At 55.9% G+C, this 19,396-nt stretch overlaps 1 protein-coding gene and 1 long non-coding RNA gene across 3 annotated transcripts in view; one reads left to right on the forward strand and one right to left on the reverse strand.

The window, feature by feature from the left end:
• CUNH4orf50 (chromosome unknown C4orf50 homolog) overlaps positions 1 to 19,396 on the reverse strand; it is a 49,480-nt gene that overhangs the window by 9,552 nt on the left and 20,532 nt on the right. The gene's annotated exons all lie outside the window — the stretch shown is intronic.
• LOC138820804 (uncharacterized) lies at positions 8,370 to 17,777 on the forward strand. 2 transcript variants are annotated; one of them, XR_011369988.1, is made up of 3 exons: positions 8,370 to 8,596; positions 13,216 to 13,384; positions 17,748 to 17,777. It is a non-coding gene; the product is annotated as an uncharacterized lncRNA (long non-coding RNA). The 2 variants fall into 2 exon arrangements; XR_011369987.1 differs by lacking the exon at positions 17,748 to 17,777 and adding an exon at positions 13,692 to 13,895.

The raw sequence follows: 19,396 nt of genomic DNA on the forward strand, positions 1-19,396 counted from the left end.
GGTGGTGGAGTCAGCATGCTGGTGTGTAGTGGGAGCGAGCGTGTGCTGGGGAACAGGCACCATCAAAATTCCAGGAGCTTCCAGAGGGCCCAGGGCCCAGGACAGAGAGAAAGATAAATGCCCGAACCCATGTTTCCACATCAAGATTCCTGGGGGCTGTTCTCACTTTCCTGCTCGTCACCCTCTCGTGTAATTGATGGATTTGTTCAGGAATCGGGGGCCTCTGAATCTCATCACTCCCGGGCTCCCGGGCGTATTGATCCTATTTAAAAATGAGGCAATAAATTGTCTGCTGCAGACATTAGGATCAAATCTCCCCGCACGTTGCTGTGAGGGAAGAAATGGAGAGCAAGCCTTGCGCACCGCAGTGTCTGTTCATAAGTCAGCTTTTATCCTAAGTTTACATTTTTTGGGGGGGGGGGTCGGTCGTGGGGCCTGAACTCTGGGCCTGGGCGCTGTCCCTCAGCTCTTCAGCTCAAGGCTTGCGCTCTACCACTTGAGCCACAGCGCCACTTCCGGCTTTTTTCTTTTTGCTTATGTGGCGCTGAGGAATCGAACCCAGGGCCTCAGGCATGCAAGGCAAGCGCTCTACCACTGAGTTTACATTTTGAACCAGCAATAGATAGCTGTGGTTTTGAGAACATTTATTTCCTTTGAGATAGTAATTTCATTCCTGATCATCAATCTCCCAGAAAGAGTCTGTTAAGAGGTCGAAGGTTTATATATAATTATAACTAGTAGGTTATTTATTGCAGCAAAAAATAAAAACAGAGGTAGTCCAGATGCTTAAGAACAGACATCAGGTAAGCTGTGTGCTATATAGCTATGAGTTGTAACATCTATGAAGAAAGTTCCTACAAAAGGAGATTTGATGCAATTGTACTTGGGCACCAGTGGCTAATGCCTGTAATCCTGAAGGGTCTCAGTTTGAAGCCACCTCAGACTGAAAACTCTATGAGACTTCAATTAGCCAGCAAAATGCTGGTTATGAGGTATGGCTCAAGTGGTAGAGTGCCACCCATGAGCAAGTTTCAAGGAGCTTGACTCCTAACTTCAAGACCTGGAACCAGCACAAATAACAAAACTGCAGTACAGGCTGGTCCAGTGGCTCACATTTGTAATCCCAGATACTCAGGAGGCAGAGACTGGCAGGATTATGGTTTGAGAACAGCCAGGGCGAAGGCGAGCAAGACTCCATTTCAGCTGACAGCTAGTGGTGCTGTGGCTCAAGCGGTAGAGCACTCGCCTTGGGCTGAAGAGTGCAAGGACAGCGCCCAAGTCCAGAGTTCAAGTCCCACAACTGACCAAACAAACAAACAAACAAAAAACAGCTGACAGCTGTCATGGAGGTACACAGTTGTCATCCCAGGGTGACTTGGACACTATCCCCAAAGTAACTAATGCAAGAAATGCTTTGGAAGTACAGAGCCTGCCTAACTAGGACTTCACCCTTACCACCACAAAGATCAGTATATAAAGTTGTATATTAATGATGATCCCTGCATGGGAATAAAACCTCATTTTTATTTTAGTGTCATCTTAACTATTTTTCTCTAATTTCTTTATTCTGTAATGAGCACACGTCACTCTAGCTTCTATAACCTGAATTTCTCAAGGGCAGCCATGGCCTGCCTAACAAGGGCAGACCTATTTGAAGAACATGTACACTGGTACTTACCACAGTTTTTCTTTTGGCAGTACTACAGTTTGAACTCAGGCCCTCAGACTTGCTAAACAGGTAGCGTCCTACTGTTGAACCATGCCTCCAGACCTGTTTTTCCCTGGTTATCTTCAGGATAACATCTCATTTCTGCCCAGGCTAGGGCCTGTCACTAATGCCTCACAGCCTGAGGATTGCTTATGCACACAGAAATGCAAATGAAAGCCACACCGACCAAGTGGAAGGTCAGATCTAGGGACATCTCCTAGGCCGTTTCCTTCTGCTCCTGCACTTCAGTTTAGCCTCAATGTGTGTCCATCGCTTCCTTGACAGAGTTACCCTTTCCTACCGGGACACAGATGTGAAGCCCGAGCCTGTGGGAGCCACCTTGAGACCATGTGGCAACAACCACATGCCAACAAGCCGAAGGGAGAGGATGAGCAGGATGGAGAGCTGGCCGCCTGGCTCAGCTGCCCAGCAACTCCAAGCAGCTCCCGCAGCATATTCCTGCTTGTGACTTTATGACCTTTCCTTCCTTACCCTGCCCTGGCTTTGCAGGGCCCTGGGTGCGGCTGTGTGGCCAGCAGTTTCTGCATCACAGACCATGGGAGAGAGCTGATTGGCTTGGCTGGGAGGGTGGTGTCAGATGTCTGTCAACCAATCAGAGATGAGGGGGCAGAGCCATGCTGCCATTTAGGGCAGCTAGAATCAGAACAGCAGAGCTGTCAGAGAGAGGCAGAGCCAGGGACAGAGCTGACTGGGGGGGGGGGGCAGGGGAGGGGGGGAGGGAAGGGGCTGCACCCGCAGGGGCTGCACCCCACATCCTGCCTCCCTTCCCAGCACACAGCCAGCTTTCAGGAGTGACTGGCCCAGAGGTGAAGCTAGCATCCTCCCACTGTATAAAAGTGCTGGTCCTGGCCAGGGACCTAGCAGAGCCTGCTGTTAGACACAGGTGCACACGGAGCCGGAGCGGTAGGGGGAGGGGATTGTGTGGGTCCAGGAACAGCAGCATGACCCAAGGGATCTCTGGGAGGCCACCGAAGGCCACGGGGGTGTTAGGGGAGGGGCACCCATGTCTGAGTGCTCGGGCTTGCTGGCAGCAGGCCCAGGGTAGAGGCCAACTCTGGAAGGCAGCACTGCACCCCAAAGTCCTGCTACACAGGCTGAGAAGGTGCAACCCCAAAGCTGGCTTTTTCTTAGAAGCAAGAAAGGCCCCAGGTTGCATATAAAATTTGCCTGACCCCAGGATCGGCCAAATAGAATAGGACCCATTGTCCCTGTGTGTGTGTGTGTGTGTGTGAGAGAGAGAGAGAGAGAGAGAGAGAGAGAGAGAGAGAGAGAGAGAGAGAGAGAGAGAGAGAGAGAGAGAGAGAGAGAGAGAGAGAGAGAGAGAGAGAGGGAGAGAGAGAGAGAGAGAGGGAGGGAGGGAGAGAACCACATGCCAATATGGGGATGGGACTTGAACCCAGTGCCTGGGCACTGTCCATTACCTTTTCTGCTAAAGGCTGGAGCTCTACCACTTGATCCACAGCTCTACGTCTGTCTTTCTGGAGGTTACTTGGAGATTAAAAAAAAGTCTGACAGACTTTCTTTCCTGGGCTAGCTTCAAATCTCAGCCCTCACATCTTAGCCTTCTGAGTAGCCAGAATTACAGGCATGGACCACTGTGCCTTGCATTTTTCCTCTGATTCTCAAAGTCCATAATCATTACATTCTTTTCCCCTTGATATAGATAAAGAAACTGAAGGCCAACCCATCCAGCTGGGAACTCACAGAGCAGCATGAGAACCCCAATCTGTCTTGTTTCGCAGCCTGGGCACCGCCCCCTGACCCCCACCCTCCTGGGTACCACACTGTCCCCAGACAGGGACTCTCAGCTGCAAGGGAAAGCAAGGTTACATCCTGCCCTCCGGAGCAGCAGAGGGGTGGTCTCCATCACAAACCCACGCCCAGCCAGCCTGTGTTTGCAAGAGCTACACATTCTCACCAGGCAAAGGCAGCCGTGAGCTGGAGCACACAAGAAAGCCTAACCGCAAAATGTGAGGGATCCTTCTAGAAAGACCGAATTCCACCCAATAATGGGGGTGAGTGCAAGGAAGCCTCTCTCTGTGGAGAGCTATGGTGCCCGGCCCCAGCAGGCGTTTAATTACAGAGCACTCTGGTGCTCTGCCTGCCCAGCCCAGGTCTTGATTTGCACAGGTCACGGGAGTCACCCAGCTCCGACTGCCATAAATCATCGCAGGCCGGGCAGAGGCCCAGGCACAGTCCAACAGACTCAGTGAGATGCAACGGGCCTTTGTCAGCCGGCCGGGACCGGATGGCCACAGATGATGACTGAGGAAAATGACTGGACGGCTCCCGGGGGAGGAAAGACCAATGCGCCAAAAAGCAGCCACTTTGTCCCATCTGCAGTCAGAGGGCTCTGCCAGCCACGAAGACCCCCTCACCCCTCGACCAGGGGCAAGGCCGCTGACAGGGTTACCGCACCCGCTGCAGGGCTCTTGGGAGGGGAGAGGAGAAATACTGCATCTGGTTCTCAGCCTCAAGTACCGGGATGGTAGAGCAGAAATAAACGACCAGAGTCATCAGCAGTGGCCACGTAGGGGGGCATGGTCAGTCCCGCAGCGACGGATCCCCAGTCCCAACCCCACTGAGTGTGAGCCTGCGTGGTCCAGTGGAGCCCGCAGGAGCTCACCAAGGCCGATGTCCGCCGCCTCCTGCAGAGCTCTGGTCACACTCGGGACTTCCTGTGTGGTGACCTGAGACCATGAGGCTGGGCGCACACAGGGTCAGGGACCAGGGGGCCAGCAGGGCCAGGCCACGTCTGGCGGGGCTCCGGCCTCTGTCCATTCTGCCCGGCAGGGGCAGGGAGGAGGCTCCCAGGAGGTGACATGTTCTCGAAGTGGGGAATATCACGCGGCCTGCCCCAAAGCCAGCTGTCAGGCATACATGTATCCAGCACCTTCTAGGAGCCGCGCTGTGCTGGCTGTGGTGATACCCAGGGGCCTATGACAGAGTCCTTGGCCCCTAGGGGTCTGGGGCGGGGGGAGCAGGGCAGAAGGGACTCACAGATCAGGGCGACTCACGGCATCTCTGGGATCTAAGAGACCTCCAGAAGAAGGCACACAGCTCCTCAGCCCACACCCCGCCATTCTCCCGGCTGCCCTAAATTTTAATGGGTAATAATCATCATAAGCATTTTATGGCACTTCAGCACTCGCAAACCACTCTGCAAGCATGATCTTCCTGAGATGACAGGCCGGGGACGCTGTCCACGCACAACCCCACACACACACACATGTGCTGGCCCTTTTCCATGGCACAAGACTGGACAGTCGGAGGCTCAGGGTCTCAGACACAAGTCTCAGGCCTCCTGGTGGCCTCCTGTGTCCCCGACCACCACTGGGATCCCGGGTCCTCCGGGAGCGACCTCTGCCATGCTTCCTCTGTGCGCTGACTGCTCCCCGCTCCCAGCTCTCCGCCTGTCTCCCATCGAGCCCCATCCAGCCTTCCAGGCTCAGCTTGGGTGTGGTTTCCTCCTCCAGCACCGTCCTCTGCTGCCCTGACTCCCCGAGAGCCTCCACGGGGCCGCACTGGCCTCCCCGGACGCCCAGAGCCGGCTGTGCATCCCTGATGGAGGCCCCACCGAAGCAGGACGCGCACCTCTCACCTCCCAACCCCAGCACAGCTCCGGCAGGCACCAAGCTGAGACTGCTCCGGGAAACGTGGAATATTAAGGGATGCCAGCTTTCTCGTCTTCCACAAGCGACGATCGCTCATCAGAGACACCATCACTTAACTCAGGCAGAGATCGTTAAGTCAAAAATAAAAATGAAAAACCCTGGCAGGACACTTCCCGGGGACCCCGCTCACTTCCCATCCACCGGGTACCGCGCCCTAGGGCAGACGCACAGGGCTGTCCCCTACAGCAAGTCAGCACACAGAGTCCTTTGGGGACCCCGCTGGCCTGTCGGGGTCCCTGTCCTGACCAGCTCCGAGTGCCCGGGCGCCTGGGGTGGGGAGGAAAGCTCTGGCTGGTCTCAGAGCAGCATCCGGAGCTAGTGGCAGGCCTGTGCTCTCGCCGGATGGCCAGCTCCTCACGCGTTGCCCTGGGTACACAGTAGGCACTCACTAAATGTGTGCTGCAGGCCTGGGAAGTAGTCGGTATCATCGAGTGGCTATAGCATCACTTGCTGAATACAATTCTAATGCCTTGCTGTTGTAAGTTATGCCATAATACATTGTGTAGTTAGCTACATCCGTGCCCCACCAAACAAGAATACTCCCAGAGGGGAGATGTGTGTGTGTGTGTGTGTGTGTGTGTGTGTGTGTGTGTTTGAATTCAGGGCCTAGGTGCTGTCCCTGAGCTTTGGTGTTCAAGGCTAGCACTCTATCACTTGAGCCACAGCTCCACTCCCAGCTTTTTATTTTTCTGGTTAATTGGAGATAAGAGTCTCACATATTTTCCTGCTTAGGCTTTGAACTGCTATCATCAGATCTCAGCCTCCTGAGTAGTTAGGATGACAGGTGTGAGCCACTGGTGCCCACCCCAAAGGAGTTCTTAAACACAAAAGGGAGTGTCCCAGGCCCTGAATATCTACCAACAGACATTTTTTTCAAGTCAATATCTGCATCATTTCAAGGGTCAGATGAGAGGTAAACACTCCTATATCCAACCCCAACAATGAAGTGTGTAGAATTTCCATTTGGTCTTTCAAAAGTGCATGCGTGCACGTGCACACACACAGACACACACACATAGACACACACACACACATAGACACACACACACACATAGACACACACACAGACACACACACGCACACACGCACACACACACAGACACAGACACACACACCACGTGCACACACACACGGGCACACACGGGTGTCTAAAGGAATAGATTATATTTTCCTGGCTTGGATGCCACATATAAAATATATAAACCAAGCAATAAACAGGCAAAAGAGCTAAATAGAGACTTCTTGGGAAAAGTAAGCACGGCTAATAAACACACGAGGAAATGCTCAACATCCCTGGCCATAAAAGAAATGCAAATCAAAACAACATTAAGATTCCAGCTCACCCCAGTTGGCCAACATCAAGACTTCACACAACAAATGCTGGCGGGGACGTGGGGGGAAGGAGCCCACACTGTTGGCTGTTGGTGGGAATGTAAAGTAGTACAACCGCTCTGGAAGAGAGTTTGGAGCTTCTTCAAAAAAACCTAACACAGAACTTCCCTGGGGCCCAGCCGTACCACCCTTGAGCATCTACCCAGAGCATTACAAGTCAGGATATGTAAAGACTGTGTGTCCATGTTCATTACTGTGCTATTCACAACAGCCAACTTATAGAAACAGCCCCGATGCTCTACAACAGATAAGTGGATTCATAAAATGAGCACCTACACACAACGGAGAGACATAAGAATGAATAAGAATAGTAAATAAGAAATTAGATAAGATTATGTCCCGTTGGGAAACGGACGGACCTAGAACAAATCGTGTGATGAGAGGTAAGCCAGGCTCAGAGAGAGAAATGACGCGTGCTTTCACACATCCAAAACAGAACTGAGCTGAGCACGGGACACTCTGCAGAGAGCGTGGAGCGCTCGGGCTGCCACCCCCAAGCGGGGCGCTCCTTGCAGTGCCTCTTCTCCCCGCGGCCTGGGCTCTCCGTCCCCAGCTCACGGCAGGTGTCACCTAGCAACACACCAGGTATTCACCGTGGCCAGCTGGCAGGCGACGCAGCCCGTGGTGCCTGGCTGGACGCACGAAGGACAGACACGTGGGTCATTTCCACTCAGTTGCGGCCTTTCCCGGGCCACAGGAGGAGACACAGCAGCTGCTTTGAGGAATCCGGCCAGATGAGAAATGGAGGCGGGCTGGCACCTGGGAGCTGTCCCAGTCCCTGGGCCGGAAGTGACGTGAGACACTGCCGCCAGCCTGTGGTGGGGGCGGTCCCATGGTTAAAGACAGAGAGAGCGGGGCTGCAGGACCCTGAGCTGGTGTGGATCTCCCGGGACAGGTGACGCGGTGTGAGCGCTGTACACAGGAGGCGCTCCCCACGCGGCCGTGCCGCCTCCCGGCCGCAGTGCGCACGGGCTCCCCACGCGGCCGTGCCGCCTCCCGGCCGCAGTGCGCACGGGCTCCCCACGCGGCCGTGCCCGCCTCCCGGCCGCAGTGCGCACGGGCTCCGGCCACAGTGCGCACGGGCTCCCCACGCGGCCGTGCCGCCTCCCGGCCGCAGTGCGCACGGGCTCCCCACGCGGCCGTGCCGCCTCCCGGCCGCAGTGCGCACGGGCTCCCCACGCGGCCGTGCCCGCCTCCCGGCCGCAGTGCGCACGGGCTCCCCACGCGGCCGTGCCCGCCTCCCGGCCGCAGTGCGCACGGGCTCCCCACGCGGCCGTGCCCGCCTCCCGGCCGCAGTGCGCACGGGCTCCCCACGCGGCCGGCCGTGCCGCCTCCCGGCCGCAGTGCACACGGGCTCCCCACGCAGCCGGCCGTGCCGCCTCCCGGCCGCAGTGCGCACGGGCTCCGCGCGGCCGTGCCCGCCTCCCGGCCCCAGTGCGCACGGGCTCCCCACGCGGCCGTGCCCGCCTCCCGGCTGCAGTGCGCACGGGCTCCGGCCGCAGTGCGCACGGGCTCCCCACGCGGCCGTGCCGCCTCCCGGCCACAGTGCGCACGGGCTTCACGCCGCAGAAGCAACGGCTCCAGTTCCGCCGCCCAGCGTCCGACGGCAGCAGCCGCGGGTGACCGCCGCCTCTCGCAGACGCAGGAGGACAGCGCCGATGGACGACACGCGTGAAAACACTGGGCAAAGCCGGGTGTGGCAGGCATGCCTGAGCTCCGAGTACTTGAGGGACTACGGCAGGATGGAAAGGTTTGGGGGAGCCATCTAGCAAGACCCTGTCTCGAAAACTGAAAGACAAAAGTGGGTACTGGTGGCTCACACTTGTAATTCTAGCTACTAGGAGGCGGATGACTGGAGGATCATGACTGGAGGATCATGACTGGAAGCCAGCGGGGGCAGGGCAGTTCCTGAGGCCCCCTTGTCCACCCCGGGCAGGGAGCAGCCGCGCTGCCCCGTGGACAGCCTGGCATGGTGGTCGGGATTCCCGCTGCCCCGCGGCGATCCAGAGCCCACACCAGTCAGTGGTGGAGCTTGGTGCCTGGCCCTTGGTGGCAGCTCCCGTCGGGGCTCCCCACCCCCACACTCTCCACCTGCCTCCTGGGGGGCGTGCACTCTCTGTGCTCCCCTGCACACAACGCTTCTGAGCGCCGTGGCTCACAGCAGGGTCTGCGCCTCTGGGGCTGGTGCCTGGCAACTCCCTGTGTCCCCAGCCCGGGCCTGGGCCGCCAGGGGGCGCTCTGTGGGACAGTCTCAGGACTGAAGCATGGAGGGGTGAGTTCACCCAGCTCGTGCCAATGTCCGGGGTTCCTCGGTGCTGGACACACATAACAAACATGGTTCTTGAGGTGGCACTGCATGGAGGGGTAACATCTCACCTCTGAAAGCAGAAAGAGCCCCTAGCCCTGAGGCCCTGGGAACAAGAAGGTTAAGAATGTCAGAAGAAGGGAACGGGGGAACAGAGAGCGGAGGAAAGGAGTGCAAAGGGCACAGAGAGTAGAGGCCGAGAGTGGAATTCCACTGTCCCTGAGCCCCCGGCGGCCTCCTTCCCCTGTGCCTCTGTTTCCTCGTCTCTGTGGAAGGGGCTTGAGTGTGGGGGGTCCAAGAGACACCCCCGAGAGAGCAAGGAAGCTAGAGGGGTGTGCCCTGGGACGGGGCGGCCAGCCAGACTCCACCAGCCTCAGGTACAACCACCCCGACGTGTCTGCAAGATCCTTACCACTGGAGAGAGCGCCGGTGTTCCCATTCTGCATTTGAGACAGGGTCTTGCTGACCTCGTTAGGCTGCGCTTGACTTTGCTGTCCTCCTGCCTCTGCGTCCTACGGATCCTTGAGTCCCTTTCTGGGATTATAGGCATGCGCCACCATGCTCAGATGACAGTTTAGTGAATAGGTATTTTTTTATTTACAAAAGCATTTAGCTGTATTATTTTTAAAGAAATAAGTTTATAATGATACATGTGAGACCCTATAATCCTAGCTACTTGGGGGCTGAGCTTGGGAGGATTGTCATTTGAGGACAGCCCAGAGAGTCAGATCCCTTTTCAACCAATAGTGGGCACCGTGGTGTGAGGCTGTCATCGTGGTTACAAGGGAGGCTGAGATCCAGAGGATCACAGCTCTAGTGAGAGGAGGTCATAGACTCCCGCTCCGTGGAAAGGCGCTAGGAGTGACAGCACGTGCCTGTCACCCTACCACAAAGGGAGGCACCGTGGGAAGCTCACGATCCAGGCTGGCCTGGCCAAACCGAAGTCCAGTCTCAGAAGCAACTACAGGAAAAGGGCTGGAGGTGTGGCCCAAGCATTAGAGCCCCTGCCTAGCAAGGGTGAAGTCCTGAGCTCAAACCTCAACTGCCCAAAAAGCCAAACAAAATCCCCGTACTCCCAAAGACAGGGGAGAGAGGAAGCCAGGACCTAAAAATACGACATGGCAACGATGTCAACAGAGGGTTTCCCGGGAGAGGGCGGCGCCAAGGGAAGCCTACTGCCGTGAGAGGACACAGGGACGTTCTAGATTTATATCCAGAAAGCCATCCCGCAACGGTGAAAGCAAAAGGCATCCTCAGGCAAAGATTCGGATGGTTTACTCTGAAGCGCCTTGAGAAAGCACTCCTCCAGGGAGGACTAAAGCGAACCAAAAGGAAAAGAAAATAAACCAAAGTAAAATCAGAACAAAGGGCAAAGAACTGGAAAACCAAAGTAAATACTGACTGTCTAAAATGACAATAGTGACTGATTTTAGCAAGATGAAACAGAAGAGCTGTACTTGTGGGTGATATGAATGACACTAAAATCAAAGCCTTCTGGGATCTCATGGGTAGGAAGAGGGTACAGAGAGTAAGCCAAGTGTGCATATCAGAGGTTGAAGGGGTAGGAGCTAAAAGAAAAGAAATATAATGTATGCCTAGAAAGATGAAATATGGAAAACCATTTTATAGAAGACAAGAAAAGAGAAAATAAAAAGCATAGCAAAGGTAGCTACTGGGGGCAAGATGGTAGAAATAAATGTATCAGTTATCACAAAAATTATACATGGACCAATCTCTCTATCAAAAAGGCAGAGATCAGCCAGGCACCCCAATCCTATTTTAACAGGAAAAAAGTTCAAGAGACCCCATCTGACCAATGAAAGCTGGGTATGGTGATGTGCGCCTGTCATCCCAGCTACATGAGAATAAGACGATGGAGCTCCAGGCCAGGACACAAGTCCATTTTTGGAAAATAATGAACGCAAAAATGGCTGAGATATGGCTCCAGTAGTAAGAGCCCTGAGTTCAAATGCCAGTATTGTAAACTAAAAAGGTCAGCCCACTGGATTTTCAAAATAAAAATGCAGCTATATACTGCTAATATGTACCCACCCAAAACATAAGGACAGAGAAAGATTGACTAAAAGAACACGAATCATTGTACCGAGAAAATACTAATTAAAATAAACTGTATCGCATGGTAACATTAAACCCAATATACTTGAGAGCAGAAAACCTTAAGGTAAAGAATGCCCCTGAGCTGTGAAATGCTCACTGCGTGACACATAAATAGCAAATCTATACGCACTGAATGATATAGTATGAAAATACACAATGCAGAAATTAAGAAATCAGATATGTAGAGAAATTGCTAAATCTACCATCGTTGATACAGAGCTATAAATCACACACATCGCTATTTAATGACTACAACATTCTCAGAACTTCACTGATCAAGCACACAAAAAATACCAGTAAGGATAAAGAAAACTTAGAGATCACAAAAGACTTACTTTAACTGTATTTTTTTGTCTTTTCTTTTTTGGTACTGGGGATCGAACCCAGGATGTCGCCCTTGCTAGGCAAGCGCTTTGCCACTGAGCTACATCCCAGCCCAAGATTTATTTTATAAAATAAGTACACACAGGATTTTGAAACTAAGAGTGGCCAAATCTATAGCATTTTCAAATATGCCCAGGATATTTGAAAAATATGTCCAAATAACCTTGGAAACAGAGAAAGTCTCTTCAAGTCAAAAGACTGAAATCACACAAAAGACTGAATATAATTAAAATATAGATAATACCTAAGAAAAAAATCACACATTCGGGTTTTGTACATAGGCTGGGCATTGTGGCCACCCCTGTAATCCCAGATACTGGGCAGGTAGAGAGTGAAAAGATCAACTCGCAAGCCAGATGTGATGAAGCTTGTCTGTGATCCTGGCTAGGAGAGAGGCAAGAATGGGGACATCCAAGTAGAAGGCCAGTCCTAAGCGGGGACAACCAGCCACCCAAGTCCTTGTCCTGTTACCCGCCCAACAAGCGAAGGCTTGCTGTGTGCTCAGTGGAGAAGGAAGGTGACCCAGGCCTGGGAAAAGACATTTCCAGCCCCAGATCATAAGCTGGTCTTATCATCAAGTTCTTGGATCCCTTGAACAAAACATTTTTTTTTGTCTTAGGGCCTCAGTTTCCCCAACGAGACAGGGGGTGGATTCATCCTCAAGATCACTCAGATAACTGCTCTATTTTCCCCACTTAATTGGAATCCACTCTCATTTCACTTCTGCCTGACATCACACTGATGAGACAAATTCCCTCTCCGGCTGCAACAACCTGTCACCACCTTTCATAATAGAATGTCAGTTTCCCTACTCTTTTACCATGGAAGACGAACGATGCCTCCCATCCGCCTTCCTCCATGATCGTCTTCCAAGTTTGCTGCCAAGACAGATGGTGCCTTCGTCAAGGAGTGCCTTCCTCTGTCTGCCCTGTCCATCTGCTTCTCCCATGGATGGAAGAAACAGAACAAATCCATCTCCAGCCCCGGCCTTCCTGCACCAGCGATGTCCTCCCTGGCTGCACCCTTCTGACTCCAGTCCTTCCTCCCCACTGTACCCCAAAGTCCCCTAGCCCCACAAAGATGGCGGCCAAGGGGTCCTGAGCTCAGAATCTGCAGGTGGCAGGTGTGGGCCCTGGCGGCCACAGCACTCCTGCCCCCGACTGAACCAGGGTCCACCCTTGAGCCTCAGCACCTGCTGTTCGGAGTCCTCATTCCGCCATTTTCCTTCCCCCCGCCCCACCAGCTGTGAAATCTGGCCAAGGTCTGTCTGGGGAGGGGCCAGCCAGGCGAGGGAAGATCCCCCAGCACCCCCCTGAGGTCTCCAGCAGCAGTTCTAGGAGTATGTCTGACTGAATGTGTCCGTTGGTTTTCTGTCACTGTGTCACTGTGACAAAATACATGAGGGAATCACCATGGAAAGAAGGAAGCTGCTTTTGGCTCATGGGTTCCAGAGTCTCACTCAGCCTGTGTCGCTCTGAGGGGCCCCTAGGCCGGTCACACCACAGCATGCAGACTGGGAAGGAAAGAGACACAGGAAGGGGCAGGGCCTCTGTCCCTTCAAGGGTGACCTCACTTCCTCCCACTAAGCCCCATCCTCTCCCCCTGTACCACAGGCTAGACCACACCTCCAACGCATGGGCCATTGGAGAACATTCCAGATCCAAACTGTAGCTCCAGGCCTGCACTTTCAACCTGTGCCCAAGTCCACATAGCTGAAGAACCCAGGATATCAACTCTCCCCTCCCAGAGACGGTGTCTACTGCCCTCGGAGAATTTAACTGGGTAATTTTTGTATTTAATGTAAAATTGTCTGTTTCCCTACTTTTCACAACTACATCTAAGAACTACACATTCTGTGTGTGTGTGTGTGTGTGTGTGTATGTTCTTGGGGCCTGGGAGCTGTCCCTTAGCTTTTTCAGTCAAGGCTGGTGCTCTACCACTTGACACAGCTCCACTCCCAGCTCTTGAATAGTTAATTGGAGATCAGAGTCTCATAGACTTTCCTGCCAGGGCTGGCTTCAAACTGTGAGACAAACAGAAAACCACCCTGCAAAGCCACGTCCCACCATGAACGCTTGTTTCTACCCAGTAACGCAGAACCAGCACCCCTTCCTCTGTACCCTGCCGTGGTGGTGACCCACTTAACTGGGTGACCCTGTGCCCGGCTCTCTGAAGAGCTCATTCAAAGCTTCAACACAACCCATGTGGTAGTGCACACCTGTAACCCCAGCACCCGGGAGGCCAAGGCAGAAAGATCAAGAGCTAGAGACGAGCCTGGCCTGAACAGCAACAAGAAAAGAAAAAGGAGCAAGGAAAACAGAAGGAACAAGGAACACTCGCTTAAACACATGTTTGGCCCTTGGCCACCATACAATCTTTATGAGTTAATCATTTTATTAATCACTGTTTGCTAGTGAGGAAACCGAAACCCCCAAATAAGTGATTTGCTGTGGGTTGCCGAGCTAGCTCACAGGGGGCTGGGTCCTGGCTGGCGCTTGACACGCGGCGGCCATCCTAAGCCAACCCCGTGGGTGCCCAGGGTGCCAGTGGTCAGTACCCCAGCCCCTTGTGGAGCCCTAGGACCCCGACTCCAAGAACAGGCCTCACTCTGGCACTGGCTTAAGATAATCCAGGCTCATTCTAGCTTACATGAAACCGTTTTTGTCCTGATCCACATGCACGCCCCTTCTTCTGACCCGCCGCTGTGGTCATCTGACCTTGCTGCCACCCAGGGCTGTGTCCCCGTCCTGGAAACTGCGCTCTGTGGTCTGGATGTGTGTTCTTACAGGACCGGGCTGGAAATGAGGCCGTGGTGTGCACTTGCACGTTCTACCACCAGCTCCGAGTCTCACAGCTCTGGGACCTGCTGGTCCTCGAGCCCTGGGACCAGGTCACTCCCCAGTGTGACCGCGCGGGCTCTGGTTCCTGTGCCCATCGTCCAGGGCTTCTCCCCACCATCACGTCCTCTCCCCTGCCTGCCTCTCCCTCCCTGTACCCTGTCACCGCGCCCGAGCGGAGCCCACGAGCACAGACTGGCTGCGTCACCTCCCCCGGTGGAAGCACTCGCGGCCTCGCCACACCCCTGCCGTGGGTCAGAGACCCAGCCGCAGTCACAGAGCGGCGCGAGGGCTGGCTGGAGGCCGGAGGGAGGCGCGCCCCAGTTTTCCACAAGGCGCCTCTCCCCCTACTTCTGGTCTACAGGAGACCCAAGTCTCCTCCAAAATAAAGCCCCGAGGACACTCGTCCAGCCCCGAGGGCACTCCCGAGTCAACGGTGGCCGTGACGGCTCTTGGCCTGATTATGTGCCTGCTTCTAGAGAGCCAGCAGCTGCCCGGGAGCGGCTGGCTCCGGGGTCCCTCCACCCCAGCTGCAGAGGGATGCTTCGGGGAGCAGTGGCAGCTGGTCTGGAGTAATTGGGGTCAGGGGCAGGCTGAAAATGACCTGTCAGGGCCCCGGGAAGCAGCCGGCCGCCAGGCCGCATTGACGGCAGCACCAGGGTGCCGTTTCCCGTGTCCCCCCCATCTCCTGCACCCCCAAACCCACCAACATCTCATTCCCCGGAACAACTCACGGTTGGTGTTGGCTGAAAGTCACATTGGGGGGCCAAACTGGGGGCTCACAAGGTACCGTGTCGACAGCACACACCCCGTGTTGGCACGGGAGGTCTGTGTGTGGGAGTGTGTGTGTGTCCACACCCCCGTGCACACGTGCACCACACTGCGACCGGACAGGCCCCGCCCCGGGCCTTTTGCCCTCCCGTGACAAGCGGTGCCCTGACCTGCGCTCCGGGCCGCGAGGCGCGGCTCTCTAGGATCAATCTTTCTTCGATCTCCTCAGCCCTCAGCGGGCCGCCCACAACTCCCTCTGTGCCGATGGAGTCTATACCAACCCGAGGGCATCCAGCAGGCCCAGGGACCAGTCATCCTTCACAGTTCAGTGAGAAAGAGTTAATCCAGCCAACAAGCCAGTAAGGCCCCGCTCCGAGGGAGCAGAGGAGGAGGCCACAGGAGCAGGAAGTCAGGGAAACTGAGGCTGAGAGCATACCACCTCACATCGCGCAGCTACTTAGAGGCAGACGCGGGGTCTGGCTCCAGGAGGCCCCCTTTTGAGTCACTGACAGCCCTGCAAAGCAGCCGGTCCCCCTGGAGAGCTAACCTTTGCGGCCTGAGGTTCACAATGGCTGGGGAAAGATGCCGTCCCATCTGTGCCCTGAAAAAATGGACACTTCTAGGATCCAGGGCGCAGACGGGATGTCTGGGTCGCCATAGACTCCAATCCTTCCGGAGAGAGGGAGAGCAATCCACAGGCCTCCTTCCCCTCTCCTCCTGCGTCCGGCCTCCTCTCCATCAGCCTCACACCTCCACCCTCAGCCAGCCTTCCCAGCCCTGCCCATCCCAGCACCCTCAGCCTGCCTTCCCAGCCCTGCCCACGCCTCCACCCTCAGCCTGCCTTCCCAGCTCTGCCCATCCCAGCACCCTCAGCCAGCCTTCCCAGCTCTCCCCACACCTCCACCCTCAGCCTGCCTTCCCAGCCCTGCCCATCCCAGCACCCCTGCCTCTCATCACAGAGGGGAGGAACCACGAACACCGTACCACGAAAGGAGCCCCCTCTCCCCTCTCCTCTCGGACCCATTTCTGGGGGAGCGGTGGCAGCTGGTCTGAAGTAATTGGGGTCAGGGGTGGGCTGGTTCTCACCCAAAGGAATTTCGTATAGAGGGAAGCACAGACAACACACAGAGACAGCAGTGTGCATGGATGATGGCTACCATGAGACCAGCCGTGAAGCCACACACTGGGTCCACAGCCCCAGCTGCCCTGGTCCTGGGTGCCGGGGACAGGCCACAGATACACCAGCTTTAGGGGGGCAAGGGGAGCCGGACCCCACTCTGAAGTAGAAATGGAGAGGCTTGCTGATGATCCAAAGAGATCTATCCAAGAGCCAGGTACCAGTGGCCACACCTGTAATCCTAACTACTCAGGAGGCTGAGATCACAAGTTTGAAGCCAGCCCGGGCAGGAAAGTCTATGAGACTTATCTCCAATGAACGAGCAAAAAGTCAGAAGTAAAGTTCTGGCTCAAGTGATAGAGTGCCAGCCTTGAGCAAAATAAATAAAGGGACAGAGCCCAGGCCCTGAGCTCAAGCCCCAGGACCAGCACGCACATGCGCGCGCGCGCGCACACACACACACACACACACACACACACACACACATACACACACAAGATCTATCAAGGGAGAGAAGAGAAGGGTGGAGGAGGAGAAGGAGGGGAGGAGGAGGGGGAGGATCCCTGCTTGGCAAGTTCCCGCATCCCTGCCTGTTACCACCGGGCCATAGTCTGCACACTGTCCACCCAGAGAGGAGCCCGTGTGAGCCTCCCGAGACCCAGCCTGCCCTTCGCCTGCCCTGAGATTTGCGGAGCATCTGGTGAGCCGCAGCCTTGCCTCTGCCACCACAGCCAAGTGCCCAGAGCCGAGTGGGAAGATGGAGGAGGCCCCAGGGACCGAAATCCACCCTTCACACCAGCCTGGCTGCGGGCCATCCCCCATTTGATCTGCCTGAAGGCTGGGGGGGCGGGGAGGGGGCCCTCCATTGTGGCTCGCTGACAGCCCAGATGACAAACTGCTCCCCCTCCAGCTACGCAGGGCTGGCCCAGCTGGCCGCTCTCCAGAGGCCTGGGGTCATCAAGCGTTAGCCGTGTGCTGGTGTGCGGCGTGACCCCAACCCGCTCCTGCGATGCAGGCCAATGCACTGGCCGCCAGCCCCCCAGCATCCTGCCTGGCTCCTCTCTGTGGGAGCAGGTCTGTGTCCAGCCCTGGGGCATCTGACAAACATCCAGCCTGCCCGGTGGGCAGCTGGTCTACCAAACATCCTACTGAGGGCTGGACTCCACAGAAGTGGAGGGGGGTCCCCCAGACACTAGCAGGCCCCACGCACAGCCATGTGAGCCACCGGGTGAAGCCACGCAGATTTCTCCCATGGCAGACCTTCCCAGTCCCCACTGTGGAGCATCCGGGGGCCAGAGACGGAACGGGCTCTGCCCCTCGCTGCTCTGCATCTGCCTTCACGGTCCACATCCCCCTCCATCCCTTCCCAGTCAGATGCTCTGAGCCAGGGCTCCAACACCCAGCCCCTCCTCCTCACCAGGTGTGCGCTCGGTGGACCCAGAGACTCTGCTCTACGCTGGCAGCGCAGACAGCGGCCTCTGCCCCCGCGGCTCGTGGCACGGGGGACCACTCACCGCCTGGCAGCTGATCACACGTGAGCCCTGTGAAGTTCCCCACGCTCCACTTGGTGCCTGGCAAGGTCAGCTGCAAATACTTCTGCAACGGGGACAATGAGAAAGTTCTGAGCATTTTTGTTCTTGTTGTTGTTGGTCGTGGGGCTTGAACTCTGGGCCTGGGCGCTATCCCTGAGCTCTTCAGCTCAAGGTGAATGCTCTACCACTTGAGCCACAGCGCCACTTCCAGGTTTTGGTGGTTAAATGGAGGTAAGAGTCTCACGGACGTTCCTGCCCAGGCTGGCTTTAAACTGTGATCCTCAGATCTCAGCCTCCTGAGTAGCTAGGATGACAGGCACCCGGCTTCTGATCATTTTTAATGCTTTGAAATGTAAAAGTACGGAATGACTGAAATTAGGCAAAATAGTTTTAAGACAAAGGGAGAGGACTCCTGGGGCGGGAAAAGAAAACTGGCCTCTCTTGCTATTGATGTAAGAGCTGCTAGGCCAGCTCTGGGTTCTGTTGGGCACCAACACATTTGAGCTGCACGACTCTTCATTCTGTGTCCTCCAGGACAGCTGTGTGTCCCTGCCGTGTCCACCCTGCCAGCAGCTCCAGCTGCAGTGAGCACACCTCTCAGACATTTTGCCCTCAGGAACAAAGCTGTGCCCAGCTGAAAGCCAATGGACCAGTGCTTCTACAGCACCAGGCACCGTAAATGTTTCTTGTATGCTGGCCTTGTTCTAAGCCAGTCTGAATTCGCAAGGCCCTGTCTCCATCTGCCAGGCTCTGAGAGCGGACCCAAGTCCCCAACCACAGACAAACCACTTGCGCTTAAACGAGCCTTTGATTGCCACCGGTTTCTTCAAGCATTCTCTGCAGGCCCTGCGTCAAATATTTATGGAGCCTCGGAAGCGGCCCTGGAGGGTGAGGGCAGCTGTGGAGGTCGCAGCTCCAGCGGTGATTTATTGCCCGGTGCTGGTGCAGGCGTGCTTTCTGAGCTATGGTGCCGAGCCAGGGTCCGCGCGGGCTCAGGGGCTCGGGGGCGACCCAGGGCGATCGGCCTGGAAGACAGCACCAGGCTCCCCACTCTACCTCTCACAACCAGAGTCCCGGTCCCCACCACCACCACCGGGCACCGACCGGGACCCAGTGCGGGCCCGGACCCGGAGGGCAGGGACAGCAGCAAGAAAAGCTGCCCGTGCCCACGGGGAACAGAGCCCCCGAGCTCCCGCTGACCAGATGGCTCGTGCCCAGCCCCAAATGCCCACCACTCACCGGCTCCCTCCCTCCCACGACAGTCCCAGGACACAGCCACCCAACTACGGCTGTGGTGGGGGGACGTGTGTGCCCCACCGCGGGGCCTGAGCACAGGCGCGGGGCGGGGGGAGTCCCTGCAAGACACCGATGGTGTCAGGACGCCGATCCCCCAGCACCCCACCCGCTTGCCCGAATCCTTCTCTGACTGCCCTCAGGCCTGCCCCAGTGGGAGACGGCACCCACTGAGACCAGACTGGGAGGTGGCGACTTGGGCCCGCTGGCTCCCCATCCTCCATCAGCCATTGCTGTGGAGCTC

Source organism: Dipodomys merriami, unplaced genomic scaffold, assembly GCF_024711535.1.
Source record: "Dipodomys merriami isolate MVZ:Mamm:240054 unplaced genomic scaffold, mDipMer1.0.p SCAF_9, whole genome shotgun sequence".
Lineage (NCBI taxonomy): Eukaryota > Metazoa > Chordata > Mammalia > Rodentia > Heteromyidae > Dipodomys > Dipodomys merriami.